Source organism: Semicossyphus pulcher, unplaced genomic scaffold (assembly GCF_022749685.1).
Source record: "Semicossyphus pulcher isolate SPU_LCO1_2020_fin unplaced genomic scaffold, fSemPul1.0.p SCAF_17, whole genome shotgun sequence".
NCBI classification, from domain to species: domain Eukaryota; kingdom Metazoa; phylum Chordata; class Actinopteri; order Labriformes; family Labridae; genus Semicossyphus; species Semicossyphus pulcher.
In genome coordinates this window covers 26,956,975-26,962,974 of record NW_027211681.1, presented here as the reverse complement: position 1 = coordinate 26,962,974, position 6,000 = coordinate 26,956,975, and positions in this window count along the sequence as shown.

The window sequence follows — 6,000 nt, the reverse complement described above, 5'->3', positions numbered from 1 at the left end:
ATGTAGTGCGATGTTTTTCTTGCATCAGGTGAAAACAAAGTTCTCCAGCCTTGGCTTTACAATGAAGTTCTCTTTTATGCGACATCTTTACGATGTTTTGATGCTCATTGTTGCCTTTGTTAGCGGACAGCTGAAAGACGATGAAGGGAAGAGAGAGGGGATGACAAAAAGCGAAGGACTGAAGCTGGAATCGAATCAAGTCGCAGTACGGACTCGGCCTCTGAACATCGGACCACTCTCGACCAGGTGAGCTACCAGATCGCTGCTTTTCTATTCCTCACAGTCCCCAGACGGTGAATCTCTCCAACTTTAGCAAACCGCTAACTTCCCTGGAGCCCCAACATGCAAGCAACTGTGGATGGATAGCATCACTGTGTCCCTCCACTGGATCAATAAGTGTGATCCCCTGGCCTGTCATGGAGTGCAAACATCATTGATTTAACACTTCAGTTTGTGCACATTTACCTGCAAACTAACCACGTTCCCATCACCCTCAGCTGCACCTTGCATTAACATTAAGATGTTAGCATGCTAACACACTAAACGTAGCATTTAGCTTGAAGCCTCTCAGAGTCTGTAAGGTGTGTAAGAACTCTCGTTCTTGGTTTCCTTCCCTTTGTCCGCTCTCTGATGTGATTTACAGGAAATGTTCACGAGTGGCTGCAGGTTGAAAATAATTATATGACCAAGATAACAATCGTTATGTCATCACGAATGTGAAAATAACAGTAGAGGAGACGGTGAGCACGCTAAGCTGTTTTAAAGTGATTTTATTGGACCGCAATGCAATAGAATCATATTACGATAAAATCCCTTATCTTGTCTTCTCCCGAGGCCAAAACAAGCAGGTAATTAAGACCCGCAGTGTCACCTGTTTCATAAACTGCACGTGGCCAAAGTATATGACACCAATAGGTAATTATTGAACACCTCATTTGACTTTAATCTGCTTTGATCACATCTGTCTTCTGGGTTCTGGTTTCCACCAGACGTTTGCAACGTAACCGGAAGAGGACAAACTGAATCACCTGAGACCAAACTGGACGCTCACTATCGTCAAAAATATTGTTCCGAATGTTCTAAATACATTCCTTTAGAGCCACCAAATATTACATGTAGTTGGCCCCCGTGGATACCAAGTTTTATCCACATATTGCAAGCTCCGGCCGCCACACCAGAGGCCCAAAAACAGCCCGACTGCATGCGTTAGCGTTCGCAAATCTGGCTCTTGAAGGGCTCCAGCAGTGAAGGAGCTTGATCAGGTGTAGCAGACAGGAACTGCACACAACTTCCTCGCTCTGTTTAGTTTGCTTTTCACCTTTAAGAAGTGAGGAAGTAAAATATTCTTTACAGTGCCATTGATGAGCTCCTGTGAGCGCTACAGCTGATTCATAGCAGCTTAATCTCCAGTACGGATGGTTGGGAAAGAAAACAGGTCGTCCAGCACCTTTAACCTCCAACAGCCCAACGTGACACTTTTTAAACTGCTTTTGTTTTACCAAAAGTCATAAAGCCAAACATTTCAATCCTTCGCACTCGTGAAGGCTGAGTCTCTTGAAGTGCTTCAGCAGCAGAAGAGCGTTCGCATTTGTAGCAGGCTTAATCACCAGTTTGACTGATGAGCGAGTAAATGGAGGTAGTCCACCTCCCCTTCCCCTCCCTCCCTCTCCCTCTAACTCTCCCTCTCTATCTCTACCACCATGAGCATCTGCCCAGAAATGAACAGATGTAGGCACCTGCGTTGTGGGCCCACATATGCGCACATGTCCCCCTCCCCAAACACCCCTTTCAACCTTCCCTGGGACCCGGAGCCGACCACAATGGGGAGAGATCAGGGATGCAGTAACCAAATACTGCCTATCCCCCCAGGACACTCGCTCTGTTAGAGGCATTGTCACCAGTTATATCAAGTGGCTGCACCAAACAATCTGCTGTATGACTGCTCATTTCAGACATAACATAATTCAGAGGGACAGAGGAGGGAGGAGCGGGGGAGGGGGGGTGCACAGAGGTGGCTGCCTGGATGATTTCTATGGCTCTGATATGAAGTGGTGGGCGTTTTAAACAAGTGGGCTCAGGTTTTCTTGCAGTTGGAGTTGGATTGAATTGAAGCCAGTCTTGGGATAAGTGGCCGTTGGGCGCGTTTGGAGGTTTGGAGGGCCCGGGGGTGGCAGGTGCTAGCTGGGGTAGGAGGATGAAAGAGGGGCTTGTCGGAGCAGGGTGGGTACAAGACCAGGTTACACATAAAAAGCCTTGTTTTTGTTCCAGAGAAGAGGGCCAACAGCCCACCGGTAGAGAAGTGGAGGATAATGGCGCCATAATAGCCCCCCGTCCCTATCTCTCAGCTGCCGCTGGACGACAGAGGATCCACACGCACCTGTTGTTGTCCCCCTATTGTGTCCAGCTAGCGTTAGCGTGCTACACCTCAGGAATGCTCCCCGTGCAGAGGCCTGGCTGCTCGTCCCAGGAGGGAGCTTAGCCACGGTGGGATGAGGGGAGGGTGTCAGGAGTGTGCAGGGGAGGGGGCACGGGAACCAGCAGGGAAGCTTTAGAGGACAAGACAAGGAGAAGGAGGGGAGGTGGAGGTGGGAGGGTGCGTTCCTCCAAAGCCAGTGTCCTCTCTCCTCCTCTCCAGGGGCCTGTCCAGAGAGCCCTGTCCTAAATCACTGGCCCCAGGGGGAAGGCTCTCCATTGTGAAGAGATGGCCCCTGCAAGCTGGGCCGCCAGCTGCCACTGCTGCAGCGTCATGCCCCCCCCTCCCCTCCTCCTCCTCCACACACACACACACACACACACCTCCTCCCCGTATCCCCTCCACCTTCAGCACCGTGACAATGCTCCCTGCGGCCGGGGCCACAGGCCAGCAGAGCATTAAAAAGGACTTGGAGGAGACTCTTGAGAAAGGCCGCAGCGGAGCAACATGTTTTTAGGCTGAACATTAATGATGACGGACTCGGAGCAGGGTGACGGTGCACGACACGCTAACCTGCACGCATCTGAATCACAGCTCTGAATGAGAGAAAGAGAGGTCATAATCTGAGTGTGATGGTGCCAAACTTACCGAGACTCAAAAGAAGAACTGGAGAGCAGATGCCGGACTCGGAGGTTCACTGTGGTCCCTTTTGTTTACGCCAAAGATGCACAATCCCCAGCTGCAGGTTTCCTCCTGATTCTTCAGTCAGAGGAGGCTTTAATCGTTCTCTTTCACTTTGACCGAACACTGTGAGCGCTCAGGAACGGGTTGCGTCGTATAAACTCAAATCCAGACTTCAACCTTCAGACTCGAACCATAAAAGTAGCAAAGTTCACCTCTCACTCTGCCGACACTGATCTTATCTCATCACATTGATTTCTTGCATCAGCAGTTAATCAGATTATTTTTAATGGCATTTATTTGGCAAATTCCCAGAATGACCAAAATAAAACCTAATCTCAGCGATTAGAGGAATAATCCAGATAACACACTGGAGCTCTACTAAGTCATGGAAACGTTTTGCTACATTCCTGATATGTGACAGTTTCTGTATTTACATTTTCAGAACATAAAACAGCGTTCAAAGCTGAATCCAAAGGCAGCTGGACTCGGTTGAAGTTCTTGAAGACGTTTCACGTCTCATCCGAAAGGCTTCTTCAGTTCTAAGTGACTGCTGGATGGAGCGACATCTGTCTTCTGGTTTCCACCAGAGGTTCGCAACGTAGGAAGAGGACAACTGAATCACCTGAGACCAAACTGGACGCTCACTATCGTCAGAAATATTGTTCCAAATCTTCTAAATACATTCCTTTAGAGCCACCAAATATTACATGTAGTTGGCCCCTGTGGATACCAAGTTTTATCCCCATATTGCAAGCTCCGGCTGCCACACCAGAGGCCCAAAAACAGTCCGACTGCATGCGTTAGCGTTAGCAAATCTGGCTCTTGAAGGGCTCCAGCAGTGAAGGAGCTTGATCAGGTGTAGCAGACGCACATGTACAGGAACTGCACACAACTTCCTCGCTTGGTGAGGAAGTAAAATATTCTTTTAAGTAGAGACATATAAGCCTCTGTAGGTCATTAGTATGCGAATAGAATTAGAATAACCATGACCTGGATCATGACTGAGAACCTTTACAGACATAAAACAGTGTTCGCACTTAACATCCAACTTGCATTTTTAACTTGGAATCCTTCACAGGAGCTCAGATGCATCCAATTTAAGCCGGAGATATAGTTGCTTTCAACTATGCATGCTCATGATGGCTGCCCCGCGTTCCCTGCGTCTGTTTGGAGCGTCGGCTGTGCACGTCCTCAAAAATTAAACGCTACACAAACGCGAGATGCAGTCTGCACATGAGCAGTAGGGGCAGTGTGGAGGCAGAGGGGATGTGACGGGGTCAACACAGCAGCAGGGACGGTGCAGACGGTTTGTTCAGCCACCAGGCCACTGAGAATTCAGCATGAACATAACACCTCCTCGAGTGTCTCCATGTCTGTTGTTTACAACCCACACATACGGTAGCTGCATTCGGCCTGAGCTCTCTGGTGCACCCTCTAGAGGTATCCTTTAGTAACACATGTAGTGCAGAGACAAGTATAAATTCCTGTGAACGCCCACTCAAGTTTGGACAATAATGCATAAACTTTTGGAGAAAGTTTGGGTTGATAGTAAGAATGTATTGATTCACAAAATGCATGAACAGTTTTTGCTGCTCGTTTAGTTTGAAATATTGTAAATGTTAGCTGCTGTCCGTGTAGAGTGGCTTCTTAGTGCCTCCATGAGGTTTCCACATGTTGGCTTTAAGCTCTTGAACACGTCAACGTCTGTAGAACACCTCCCCAACTTGGGAGGAGTCAGAAGTTGTTAGAAGAGGACGTAAAATACAAACATCTCTGCTCTCTGCATTTGAGTCGTGAGGGATGTCCCAGGGGCCACTAAACGCCTACATGCCTACAATGGCCAGAGTCTCATTTTTTTGGTGACAAACAGAAATCCCAGTTTTAAGCAACCTATCCTCACGTAAGTTTAAACTGTAAAGGTCAGGAGGTAATCTGTGGAACAGAAAGAAGAGGATTCTCTGACTTCTTAAAGCCCAAAAGCAACCAAACCCCAGGTGAATTAGACCCTTGATTCAGTTAATAAAAAGTCGGCCCAGTCAAAGAGAAACGTCTCAGGAGGAGCGACAGGAGATGGTTCCCACAGACTGACACCTGCTTTTTGAGCGCAGACTTGTGTTCACAGTGACAATCATGGTAAAATGCAGATCTCTATGAGAACCCTGGTGGTGAACAACTCGGAACAAGAGTGACCTAATGACCTTTTCGTCTCTTGTACTTTTCCTGGTAAGTCCATCCTAAGCACTCTAAGTTCAGTGAAGTATCCGGATTGAGACGCGGCAGCTGCTCCAGGAGTTTGTAGGTTTCCTGGCAGCATTTCCGCGGCTGCTTTTGTGTTTTAATTGATGCTGAAATCTTTCCGTTGCAGCGGCTGAGCCGTGCCTCCTCACCAGACGACACTGTTGCAGATTCACTAAATAGACACGTTCGCTCAGACTGTTTTTGTGCTCTTTTTTTAATTCATCCGCCGCAGCTCTGTAGGAGGATTTTCCCATCCATAGCTAAGGGAGGCGTGCTCCATTGTGCAGCGTCTAATGATGATTGTAATGATGGCTTGTCCATCTTTGATAAGAAACAGCACGCCCCTCATTAAAGGGCCCGGGGCCCCGGTTCTCATGGCCGCCGGTCCGTCCCCGCAGTCGGACAGCAGGCGAGGGAGGCGAGACGACACCCGCGGCACACGCCTGTTGACCGAGCCACAAAGCAAAAGCGTGTGACACTCGCCCCACCCCCGCCGCTCCCATTGTCCTCCCCGTGGGTCCCACAGACAAGACCAATCCTGTTACCTCCCCCCCAACCTCCCTTCCTCCCTCCCTCCCTCCCTCCCTCACCCACCCCCCCCCCTCCTCCTCACAAACCACAAAAACCACAACACACACTCGTACCGCTTCTCAACACACACACAC